Genomic DNA, 13,868 nt, shown 5'->3' on the forward strand with positions numbered 1-13,868 from the left:
ACAGCTTTAAAAGGGGATTAACCAGATTCATGGAGAATAGTTCTATCAATGGCTACTAGCCATGGTGACTAAAGGGAGCCTCCACATTTAAAGGCAGTAAACCTCTGAATATCAGTATCAGGAGGCAACATCAGGGGAAGGCCTAAGCCTCCGTGTCCTGTTGTTGGACCTCCAGACAGGATGCTGGTCTAGATGGCCCCACTTGTCTGAGCCAACAGGGCTCTTCTTATGGTCTTTATCTATTTCATCCCAAAGGCAAGTTTTGACCCAAGACAGCTCAGTTGGAGCCAACTCTGAGGGAAAAACAAGAGAGAAGCAATATAGCCAATAGTTTTATTCCCTGAACAACTAAAGAGGCCTCCAGATTTCAGAGCAAATCATCCTGTTTTGTTGTCTTCTATCATATGTTTATTCAGGCCCTCCTCCAAGGTGGTCAGGTGGCACACATGGCTCCCCATAGCTCTTTTTCATCTTCACTACAACCCTGTGAGGTAGGTTAAACTGAGAGAAGAACAATCCCAAGGTGACCCAGTGTTCTTCAGGTCTTCATAGAGAATTTGAATTCAAGTCCGCCAAATCCTAGTTTGATACTTTAGCCACTTCCCCACAGTATATCCTTTTAGGACTTCCAAACTCCAGATGGGGCTTGATGATAACTCAAAACCATAACTGATCTCCAGACTATGGAGATCAGTTCGAGTAGAGAAAATGGCAGCTTTGGAAGATGGCCTTTATTGCATCACACCCATGCTGAGCTCCCCTCCTCTCCCTCAAATGCCACCCTCCCCAAACCTCTGGGAAGTTTCAAGCTGGAGTTGTCAACTCTATGTCCTTGATTTTTGTTGAACATGCTGGCAGAAGCCCTGACCTGGATGGCCCAGGTGAGCCTGGTCAGATCTCAGAAGCTAAGCAGGGGTGGCCTTGGTTAGCAATTGGATGGGAGACCTCTAATGAAGACCAGGGTTGCAGAGGCAGGCAATGGTAAACCACCTCTGTTAGTCTCTTGCCATGAAAACCCTACCGGGGGTCACCATAAGTCAACTTTGACTTGAGGGGGGGTCTCTCCACACAAACACATGCTGGCAGAAAGTCAGCGTATAAATGCAGGAAAAAACCTAAATGCAATGCTATTATTATGGCATACAACTGAAGATTGAATCCTGTCGATCCATTCTGCTCATGGGAGACCGCCGGATGCAAGAGGTTCTTTAAGCCTTGTGCATTAGGGGAAGGCATCTTACTCCAGAGAAAGGTGCTGCCATTAGTGAAAAAAATCCTCAGGATCCAACCTTGAAATTGTCCCCTGTGCAACTACACCTTGGCCCTTTTCACACTACTTACTTGCTTCCGGAACATCGCGAAATGTAGCGCAAAAAATGCAGAAGATAGCGTCTTCTCGCGAGAGTTTTGCACGACAATGCACAAAACTCGCGCAAGAAGATGCTATCTTCTGCATTTTTTGCACTACATTTCACGATGTTCCAGAAGCAAATAAGTAGTGTGAAAACTTCTCTGCTTAATTCCTCTTTCCCATTGTTCTCTTCTGTCCTGTTCTCCTTCTATACTCTTTCCCAACCTCTAATCCCCATCTTTGTTTTCATTTGGTGTTGCTATACAGTCTGGGAAGATGTTGAATGAACATTGATGAATGGGAAAAGAAAAGGGGCTTAAAAAACCTGGCTGCTTTGCTCTGGGGGTGAAATACGCCACACAAAGCCTTGTCCTTCAGAAGCAATGGAGGGTTGCAGCTGCCATTGAGTCCAATTCAGCCCCTCAACCTCCTCTGCTAATTGCATTGTCACCTTGGAGAAGGCTGGTGCCATACAGACCAAGCTGTCCTGTCGACCCTCATGACGCCTGACATAGCAGACTGACAGAACTGGGCTGGAATTAGATGCAGCCACCATGGATGGCAACACTCCCTGGGAAAAGCAGTCAAAGTAGTCCTTCTGCCATCATATACACCTCCTAGATCTCCCTGAGCGAGCTTCTCCCAATTTTTTGCCCACAAAAGGAAAACAGTAGGGTGCTTTGTTGCAGCAACAACAGTGATAGCGTAACTCGAACCTAAATGTGCAAATCTTATATGTCCTTGACCTATGAAGGAGAAGCCTTGGGGGGTTCTTGGACAGAAAGACAGAAACTCTGCAAGAGCTGTCTCTGAAAATGCCATCGCCCCCGCTGTTACAGTGAAAATAACACACGCACCCTCCTTGGCAACTGTAAACACAGCTGTGCTATTTATTATTTCAAAAGATTCCAGAGCAGTTAACCAAACTTCTTTTCCCCTCTCTCTTCCACTTCCACTGGAATAAAGTTTTAAAGCACATTTGTACTGAGGCCCCAACTGTAATTCCCTTGTGTGCAGTCATTCATTCCGGAGATATTTCTGCTTGGATTCTTACCTTCATTCTATCTAGATTCTGATCACAGGGGTCTGATGCTGTGATTTGTTCTTGTCCCCTGTCTTCATATGTAGAGAGAAAGACAGGCAGAGAGATATTTCATTAAAAAGATACAAAGTCTGTGGTCGAAAAGACTGTTGCTTTTCTGATGAGAGCGGGAAGGGAGTCTGAATCTCTTGAATGAGAAAAGGGTTCAGAAGGAGTTTAAGAAATGCTAAGAGAAGCACATTCTAACCCATAATTAGGATCGAGCTGAAATGTCATGGGTGAAATTTGCAATGTGAGACAGGGATAGAAAGTTGGAATAATACACCAGCCAATATTGAAAAACATGCTCCCCCCACCGCAGTAAGTTGAAAAAAACCCTCCCGTTCTCTCTAAATAGTCCTACTTCTGTCTTCTTTGTCAGAGCACTTTCGAAAGTGATCATAAATGCTGGAAACAAGGAGCACAGAAGGGATAATTTTGAATGTCTCGTCTTTGCTGCTTCACCCTGAAAAATCTCCATTTTGATTTTGTCTCCTTTATGCATGTTTTGTTTGTTTTTATTGATTTAACATTTATACACCTCCTTTCTACCCAAATAGGGCTCCCACAGATATCAAAACATTTGAAACATTAGAATAATATTTTAAATGTGTATATATAAATACAATAAGAACATATAAAAACGTATACACACAACTGGGGAGGAGAGCCAGTAAGAGTTTACGGGGGGGGGGGGGGGTGCTGCTGAATGAAACAAAAAAGTCATCACCTGCTGGCAGAAGACAATGACAAAGGAAGACAGGCAAATCTCCCTGGGAGGGATTTCCAAAGTTATGGTGCCATGTCCGAGAATGCCTTTTCTCGTCACCCATATAACTTCAGATAGTGGAGGCACCTGAAGCAAGGTCTCCAAAGATGACCAGAGTGGACAAGTATGTTCATATGGGATAAACCTTGAATTTGGCCTAGAAGCATATTTGGAGCCCCTGCAGATGACCCATTCCAGTCAACACTCTGATAGCAGCATTGTGAACCAGTTGCAGCTTCCGGACAGTCTTCAAGGGCAACCCCAAAGAGAACACATTGCAGTAATCTAATCTAGATATCACCAGGGCATGCACCACCCAGGAAAGGTCGTCGCTGACTCACCGCCTGAAAATTGTGGTATTGAACCTCTGGTTTGTGGAACCTCTGGAAATTGTGGTATTGAACCTCAAGGTCTGAAATGATGTTCCGCAGCATTCCGGATGAAGGTGAGTAGTGTGGAAGCTGCCCTTATTTAGAGCAACAACTCAATCAATGTAAAAAAACTGTTCTAATCAGAAGAAGGCTTTCCATTAAAGGGCGCTTAGATACTACTAAGATAAATATTTTACCGCTTTCCATTAGGCTGTTCGTTTTTTAAGAATAAAGCCTTAAGCTTTCCAAGCACATTTTAAAGTGATGTAGAGGGTGATGGTGAGGAATACCGGCTTCCATAAAGACCCGGTATTCCTCGTTCTCTAGATAAGTCACTGTCGATGCAATCCTAAACAGAGCTATGCCCTTCTAAACCCCTCGATTCCAATGGCCTTTGAAGGATGTATCTCTGCTTTGGAACTTGCACTGCGGATGCTGTTCCAGACAAAACATGTTTACTTCTCTGGTTGCTTTTTATAAGTAATGTGTAGGTGTTGTAGGAGATCTTTGCAGGAAAGGAGAGGGAAAGGTTACCCCTGCCCTCATACTGACATTTGCAAATAGTGCCCTCTTCTGAACAGCCAAGCTGTACCCGAGCAGTCTCTTCAAAGCTAGCATTTGGCTGAATTCCTGGTGATTTCCTGGCTGAGCTCTTCCAAGCGATGTTTCTCATGTCTGCACATTCACCCCCCTCCCTATTTCAGCCTCGACGCTTCACCTCTACTCTTTCACCATCAGCTTTTTCACAAACACGTTGCTGCGTTTTGCTCCGTCAGCATTAGAAGCTTTAGTATCAGCATTTAACTGTCAGCTGTTACACCATCTGGCACATGAAACATCAGCACAACAACATGGCATTTTAACCCACAGCACCCCTACTGCCTTGTCTTTTTTTCTTCTCCCACCCCCTCCCTCATTCCCTTGGGAGAACCACTTTCTCTCTTTTCCTGGGAGAAAAAAGAATGCAAATATCTCACTAATTTTACTTGGATGTAAGGACTTCATTTGCTTTGAATTAATGTTCTTTGTAGCATTTGGGGAGGTAATAATCACAATAACAACAACATTCAATACATATATACCACCCTTCAGGACAACTTAATGCCTACTCAGAGCAGTTTACAAAGTATGTTATTATTATCCTCACAGCAATTACCCTGTGAGGTGGGTAGGGCTGAGAGAGCTCTGAGAGAGCTGTGACTGACCCAAGATCTCCCAGCTGGCTTCAAGCGGAAGGGTGGGGAATCAAACCCGGCTCTCTAGATTAGAGTCCTGCTGCTCTTAACCACTACACCAAATTGGTTGGAAGGTTGTTTCTGACACAAAAAAATGGCATGATAAATTAGCCCATTTGCCCACAAGTTACCAGGACGTTCTCCTCCACAAGCCTCATTGAAATACTAATGCGTAGTTCTTATTCTTTTGAGGTTTGGCAGATGATACACCTTTCATCCCATACCCATTTTACCATTTTTCTGCATCAAGTATTCCATTCCACATCCAAACCAAATTTTGAAAGCCAGCTGGTTTGATTTGAATATCACCTTTTTGCTTTTTAAAATGTTTTTGGAATGCTCAGACCCTACATATATAAACAGTAATCTTTACAACAGTCATGTTCACACAACTAATGCTATTGACAACTTCACTACCCCGTGTTCCAAGTTATGGTTTGTGAGTTAATCTGCCAAGATGTGTGAGTTTTGCAAGAAGCGATGCTTTAAACTTGAGGCCACCTTTTGTCAAACCTGTTTATCTCTATGTTCTGTATTTATCCTGCCTATACTTTAAGGTGCTCAGGATAGCACACATGGTTCCCCCTTTCTTGTGCTATAACATAGCTGTAATGAAATAAAGCGATTTTTAAAAAATCAACAAAAAAAGAGATGAACTAAAACTGAAGACAGCATGCAAAAGTTGTAACAAAAATTGCCATCTTTGCTAATCCCTAACACACCACACATTTCCATGAATTTGGTGGTTATAACCATGTATGGCTGCTGGGTGGGTGGAGCAGCCTTATGAGGCCTCTGTCTCCGCCCCGCCCCCAGCATACTGGATGCCCAGGAAAGCCTTGTCTGCCTCCGCCTCCTCCAGGGAGGCAAATCTTGGCCCCTCAGCCAAGCAGCTATTGCTGCAGCTGAGGAGTGCTGCATTCTTTTCAGCAACATCAATGCAGTGGCAGGAAATGCCTCTTTGACGAGCTGCATTAGATTCTACAAATTTGCACTTGTGGGTTGCAATCTTAACCACACTTATAAGGGAATGGGCCAAATTGAGCACTTAGTGAGTTTTGTTTCTGAGTAACTATTATAAAATCCAGACTTCTAATTTGTACGAGGCTGAGAGGAAGGGATTCCTCTTAAAGACCACTTCACAGATGGGTGCTTGACTCAATATCATCCGAATGTCACTGAGCCGACAAGATCTCTAGATAAAAGATGGGCATCAGATGGACCCAACTAACAGGAAATGAGATGCAGTCATATGACTATGATGGCCTCTCTGAGTTGCTATGTGCCAACAAGTCCCAAGAGCGAGAAAAATATTAAATTGAATAAGCACTTGAGCTTGGGAAATGCAAAATAGTTAGTAATGTGACTTCAGAGATGCAAAAGATTTAGAAGATTATTATTTATATTAATACATGCTACAGTTAAGCTTATATGGCTTATAGTCTAGGGGTATTAATTAGTTGACAGGTTATTTAATAGAAGTATTGGTTTTGCAAGTAATAAAAGGACCATAAAGTTTGATAGAATTCTATTCCAGTATGAATTGGTGCTGATTTTTTTAACTCTTCATTTTTGATTTTTTTAAATATCAAAGTCCTGCAAAGAGTGATGTATCCCCAATATTGCATTTTTCAGTGCCATTCAGTGAATTCTAAAGCCAGATATTACATTTAGAGCATTATGTATAACACATCCCTGTCAAAATTCAAGCATCTAGTTTATAATGAAGAACTGATATGAAAATCTGGAAATTGACACAAGACCACAGGATGAATTTAACTAGTTTTATTTAATAGCAGATCTACATTATAATTTATTAAAATATGCTAAGATATTTAAGGGCAGGCTGTGCTAGGCAGCCTGCCAATGGTTGTCTGTTGGGCAGGTCCATGCTGTCTCCTTGGCCAGTGGATTCCACCAGCCTTATTTATCCTTAGCTGCACATAAAATGTGCCAAGAGGTGCCAAGCCTCGTCTTTACAATCAGTGAATGGCTAATCCAGTGATATCCCCAGTGAGGCTGGGTGGGCCAGCAACACAGAGCAAAAGCCTGTCCAAAAAGGATGAGGGTTTCTTATATATTCTCACATAGTGCCTCATCTTTCACTGATTACTTTGAGTCCACCACCAATGTAGTCTTGGGCCTCATTTGAAAGGAAGGGGCTGGGGCAAACAGATCCCAAATCCATGGATGCCTTTTCTCTCCAATTTGTGCTTGAGTAGTTTAACATATTGTTTTTATTTTAGAAAGTAAAGATGGGGACATATCTGCCTAACCAGGGCTTTTTTTCTGGGAAAAGAGGTGGTGGAACTCAGTGGTGGAACTCAGGACCACACAATGATGTCACTTTGGGTCAGCTAGAACAAGGGGGGAGTTTTTTAAAGTTTAAATCTCCCTCGGTGAAAATGGTCACATGGCCGGTGGCCCCGCCCCCTGATCTCCAGACAGAGGGGAGTTTAAATTGCCCTCTGTCTGGAGATCAGGGGGTGTGGCCACCGGCCATGTGACCATTTTCAAGAGGTGCTGGAACTCCGTTCCACCACGTTCCCACTGGAAAAAAGCCCTGTGCCTAACTATTAGCATAATAGTCTGCATTTCATTGAAAAAATGTAAATTTTGGCATCACAAGCATTTAAAATTTAACATTAGAGAAATGCCATTGAAATCTTTCATAGCGTTTCATGTCATGAATTCTGTTTCTGTATTAAGTGGGAGGTCATGACCAGAAGCATACGACTACTATCCAAAGGGATTTCTCAAGCAGTAAAGGGCAATGTATTAAACCGCTGGTCTAAGCATTGGCATGGCCATCAGAGAATCATGGAGGGCAGCTTAAATCAGAGCACAGCATTAATGCGCCTTGAATTGCCATTGCAACTCTCCATGCGTAGAATATTATCAAGACACAAAGGTCATTATTTTAGTGAAATATCCATTTCTCTGAGCACTTTCAAGAGTGCTTGGGGAGTGCAAAAAGGGGTGCTGATCTATTTCAATGTATTACATGTTTTAATACTCATACTTAGTGAGATCCCTCCCCACTTCCACCCAGCTCAGAGCATACTTGGGCTGCTAATTACAGTTTCCTCCTTCTGAGAGCCAGCCCAGACCCCTGGTCTTACCACTCAGGCCACATCCACACCGCATATTTTCCCCAAGCTGCTCATGTTTGGAGTGTGACTGTTGTTCAAATCACAATTGCAATAGAGATTCCAGACTGCACAGGGTAATCAATTGTTTTTCTATATACTTTCACACCAGAGGCACATCTTGTTTGTCCCATCCCTATTTTGCTGCTGCTGTGTTGTCATGCCACCTTCAAAATTGTCTGCTCACGTAAAAAAATATATATATGGGACACATATATAGTGATGCATAGGAATAGCGCAAAGCTGCAGGTCTTCAAAACTCCCTCCCTCGGCTAGGTTTTTGCACTTCCCTTGAGTGGAGAGAGAGTGGAAGCTTCTCAGAGCCAAGCTACAAGTGACGCCTGACACAGGTTGGACACTTGTCAGCTTCCCTCAAGTTTTGATGGGAAATGTAGGTGTCTTGGTCTTGCAGCTTGGCTCTCCATTTAATTGAAGTTTACAGAGCAGCAGTCTATGGGAGGGAGAACATGCGGTCGGGAGGGGAGTGCAGGGTGTGGGGGGGTGGGGGGGTTCTGTAAACTTTAATTAAATGGAGAGCCAAGCTGTAAGACCAGGACACCTACATTTCCCATCAAAACTTGAGGGAAGCTGACAAGTGTCCAACCTGTGTCAGGCGTCATTTGTAGCTTGGCTCTCAGTAAGCCTACACTATCTCCCAAGGAGAAGGGTTCTGTGGCTGCCTGGAGCCTCCTCGAGATGGCTCCAGGAACTGCTCTGATTGACTGCTCATCCTGTGACTGCCTCCATGTTGCAGAAGGAGTGCTTTCCTCTTGTCAGGGCATGATAATGCGGCTGTGTTGCTGCTTGGTACTCTACTTGGGGTTGGGGGGGGTCATCTCCTTGGGTAGCCCCCTTCAGTCTACAACAGCAGCAATGTCAGCTCCTCAGCAGTGATTATTGTGGCTATCTTTATTGCTGCTGCCTTATCCAACCAAGCAGCTGTAGTAGGAGCCTGAAGAAAGGACTGTGGCCTCCCAGATTTCTCCTTGTCTTGGGGTTTCTCCAGTTGCCAGGTATCCACTCCACTATCTGGAATGCTGTAGAGCAGGGGTCCCCGACCTTTTCCAACTTGCCAGCACCTTTGGAATTCTGACGAAGGGTAGTGGCCACAACTACCAAATGGCTGCCATAGGAGGTGTTGCCAATGACAAAGTGGCTGTTGCAGGAGGTGGAGCCACACATACAGAGGAAGGCCAAGTGCAGTGAACATGAGGGGTAATTTTAAAAATACACTAGAAAGAGGAGGTGAGAGAAAATATAACTAGCAATGTAGCGGCAGCTGCAACTGAAACAACATTATTTTATTTTGTACAGGCAATCAGATCTCCAGTGGCCAATCAGAAGCCCTGCAGATCATGGACCCCCGACATGGCTCCACCCACTTTCTAAAAAAAACTTGGTGAGCACCAGGAAAGGTATTGGCTGGCACTATGGTGCCCATGGGCACCATGTTGGAGACCCCTGCTGTAGAGGTTACAAACAGTAGGCATTGAACTGACACACTATTGAAACATTGCTATGTTGTTGCTTAAATGTACACTTTTTAAAATGAGCATTTCAAAATGCAAATGAAGGGAGTGGAAGGGGAATTTCCTTTCATCCAAATCCAAAGTGTAGCTTCCCATTCAGCCATAAGAAACCAATCATGCCAAAAACAACATGTTGGAGAAAACTTTTTTTTTCTTTATGGTGTAAAATAATGCAGAGTTTTCTGAGGAAAAGACAACTTAGTTCATAATTTGAACATGATTGAAAGATGATGTCATGTGGAAATGAGGGGCGGGGGGAAGCATGCGTCAGTTGTCTGAAACAGGGAACGTCCACTGTGTGGAATCAGAGTCAGACACAACTCAAACACTGTATGGAAACCATCATATGGTCAGGCCACACCTGGAGCATTGTGTGCAGTTCTGGAGGCCTCACTTCAAAAAGGATGTGGCCAAAATCGAGAGTGTGCAGAGGAGAGCGACAAGAATGATCAGGGGTCTGGAGACTGAGCCCTATGAGGTAAGGCTGAGGGCCTTGGGAATGTTTAGTTTGGAGAAGAGGAGGTTGAGGGGGGACTCTCTTTAAATATTCGAAAGGCTATCATTTGTAGGAGGGCAAGGAACTGTTCCAGTTGGCAGCAGAGGGTAGGACCCAAAGCAATGGGCTTAAATTACATGCAGAAAGGTACCGGCTGGATATTAGGAAAAACTTTTTCACGGTCAGAATAGTTCAAAAGTGGAATCAGCTGCCTAGGGAGGTGGTGAGCTCCCCCTCACTGGCAGTTTTCAAGAAGAGGCTGGATGAATACTTGTCAGAGATGCTTTAGGCTGATCCTGCACTGGGCAGGGGGTTGGACTAGATGGTCTGTATGGCCCCTTCCAACTCTATGATTCTATGATATGACTTGCCTGAGTGAATGGGGCCTGTGAACTGGGATGTAGAATTTTGTCTGTCTAGTTCCCCACTTGTGACAGCTCTCTCTTCTTCCACAAGGTGAATGACTGCTTTATTTTGATCCTTTGAAATTGGTGTATAATGTTCTTGCACATGGACGTTCACACAACACCATTTGAAAGTATCGTGAGTGGGTGCAGCAGCACATTGCTTAGGCACCTACTTGACACTTTTCACAAAGATGATGAAATTGTTGGACTGCAGGTGGTGCCGAGTCCTGTTGTGTAAATCACAGTGCCGTTTTTTAAAATTTCAACTATCAGGAAAGAAGGACAGTTTCTCATCAAGGCTGGGTTAAAGTTATCAAATTCTGAATATGTGCCAAGAGCAGCTACCAGGCTCACCATAGCACTGCAGATGGGGCCAAGCAATTGTTCTGTAAATTACAGTGTCATTTTAAAAGAACACACCTTTAGTCAATTTCTGTAATTGGGAAGGAAGGGTAGTTTCTTATCAAGACTGAATAAGGTATGAAAGCCACCAAGTTCGGAGCATGTTTCTACAGCAGCCCCCAGCTTTGATGTAATGTATGTTGACCATGCATGTGCAAAAACAGGGTATTGGCTTGAAATAATCTTGGTGTGAATTATAATTGGAAGAGTTCTTGGATAAAAATAATGAAAACGTGCATTGTGAGTCCATTATTGGGGCTCTGTCTGCACCACTATTTGTGTTCCACTCTATCTTTTTCTTTTATCCCTTGTGTCTTTCCTTCCAATTCTTAAATGCAACTGTCATTGTCTACATTGAGGCATATAAATTTGAATGTTGGCAGGTGAAGTTGTGTCAGAGGAATGGCCTGTGAATCTCCCCACCCCTGAACTTCACAGCAGTTCTGATTTAAACCCACATCTTTCCTGGCTATGCCTGGCCTATGCCCCCCTTCTATTAAAACCATTGGATAAGTACAAGCAGTACTACAAACACAAAGAGGTGTGATGAACACCTTCTTCTCCTGCAGTCTACAGAGTTTCTGGGACAGGAAAAAAAAACCCTTTGCAATTCCGTTTCATCCAACACTGTTTTCCAGGCAACAGAGTTTCTCATTCAGTGCTATTAATCATTCTCCCCTTGTAAATTGTAGACAAGTTTCTTGCAAAGTTGGAAGTAACACTTCTAGCTGTAACACTATTAAACTGAATCCCCGGTAGCTGTAACAAGAATTCATGATCTCCAGCTTAAGAGGTACCTCGAAATATATATGTGTGTCTTGAAGAACTCAGAAGCTGAGCTTTGATTTTATTCCACGCATGGTGATGAAGGCAATATTTGATGCCTGAGAGCAAAACTGGAGGAGAAGCTGGAACTATTGCTTGTCTTGTGGCCAAGACGTGACAAATGTGAGTTGCAATGGGGTCTCATTTCTCATTTGTGACTTGGATTTTTAAAATTTTATTTTGGGTCCACTTGCTGAAACAACTCGTGCGTAACTGCAAATAAAGAAGCGTGTTAACATTATCATTAAAGGATAAAGAAAATAACAGAGTGGAGTATTTTCTCAGCGGGAGGAACTGTGGATTTAATTATACAACTCTCATTTTGCAGTGAGATTCATGCAAAGTGTTTATCCGCAGGCAACTGCTTCCCACCAGTTGACTGACTTCTCCACCTGTACCTTAGTGCTGCTGAGACAATTTCGTACTTGAAGTTGCACATTGGGAATTTAGGCTTGTCAGATGGATTCTGCGCAAATTTTGCATTGAACTACCAATGCGGGAGATAACACACTCCTTCTGGGATTTCCTCCTCGCTCTTTACTATTATTATTATTATTATTATTATTAGTAGTAGTAGTAGTAGTAGTAGTAGTAGTAGTAGTAGTAGTAGTAGCAGCAGCAGCAGCAGCAGCAGCAGCAGCAGCAGCAGCAGCAGCAGCAGCAGCAGTAATAATAGTAATAATATATTCCTCCTCACTATTTATTTTAATAATTATATATATGAAGGATAGCCTTGGACATCCAATTAAGAAAAAAATAATCCAAAGATATCTCAGGAGACATGTGCTTACTTTCTGTTGTCTTATTTTCAAATGATTCATCACTACCATATTTTTAAAAATGATATCACCTATCTTCCAAATTTAGACTTAGGAATGTGCAGTGTGCAGTGCCAGGGTGATTCAGGTTTCCCGATTCGATTTACCCGAATCAGGAAAAAGATTTGGAACCAAGCAATTCCTGAAGCAGCAAGCTACTCTGGAAATCATGATTCGGGTCACTTTGGGTATGCTTTGGAAAGATTTGGCTGTTATTTTCAATGGGGACCATGCGCCTGAATTTCTGGGAGCCTGGGGGGGGGGGCTATTTTTTTTCCAAATCACACCAAACTTGGTGGGGAACTTCTCCTAACTCTTCTCTAATGACTTCCCAAGTTTCAGAATGATTAGACTTCAGGGGGCCACGTTATGGCCCCCCACAGAAAGTATTCCCATCCTCCTCCACTCTCCATTATTCCCTATGGGGAAAAAAAGGGGGCTTTCTAAGTGGCTGGGGTGGCATTTTGCAAGCAAAATGCACCCAGTTTTCAGGGGACCTGCTCTTACCTCTCCTCCCAGCCCCCCCCCCCAAGTTTCAGGGAGATTGCACTTTGGGGGGCATTTTATGGCCTCTCAAAGAAGGTGCCCCTATCCCCCTCCACTCTCCATTAGTCCCTGAGCAGAGGAAGCCCTTCCCTGTGCTGCTGCTGTTCACCAGCCTGGCTTCTGATGACAGCAAGAGGGTTGGCAAGGCCCTCTTTCCTGAGGCAGCTGCTGGAAGGCCACCCCCAACCCATGCTTTTGAAGCAGGAGCTGGCACTGAGCAGGGGCCTGCTGCTGAGGCTCCCCCTTCTCCAGCTGTTGAGACCCTGCAGGTGGAGGAGGGGAAGCATGTTGTGTCTCCTGGGATGGACGTGGGCACATGACTTTTCCATCCTTTATGCTCACCCCAGGGACCCGTAGGTTGTTGGAGGAACTGCAGGAGGACACCCCCCCCCCCATTGAGAGGTCCTCCTCTGTTTTCTCTGAGGCCAGCAGCAGGCCTCTCATGGCTGTGTAGGAGAGGGTGCTGGAGGAAGAGGAAGAGAGTATGGTGGAAGAGCCCACATTTCTGCCCCTTCATCCTCATCCATGACTGCCCATCTGATGCACAGTTTGTCTGCTTCAAGCACCTCACAGGAGGTGTCTCCTGGGGGGCCCATAACCGCATCTGAGAAAAAAAAAGGAAGGGTTCCCTATGACAACCCAAGAAGGCTGAGGATTATGGACCCTGCATGTTTAAAAACCCTGTGGGACAAGGACTGCAGTAAGGATAGGAGTTAGATTGAAACACCTGACTGGAGACCAGAAAGTTAAGGGAATCTCTTTAAAATAGATTACCTTGACTCAGGTCCTAGTAAAGGCTGTGAGGTTTTGGGCCCTGTACCAAGGCTGCTCCCATGACAGATTTCCCTAGTCACATTCATATAATTTTAAATTCAATGATAGCAACCAT

Source organism: Eublepharis macularius, chromosome 13, assembly GCF_028583425.1.
Source record: "Eublepharis macularius isolate TG4126 chromosome 13, MPM_Emac_v1.0, whole genome shotgun sequence".
Taxonomy (NCBI): Eukaryota; Metazoa; Chordata; class Lepidosauria; order Squamata; family Eublepharidae; genus Eublepharis; species Eublepharis macularius.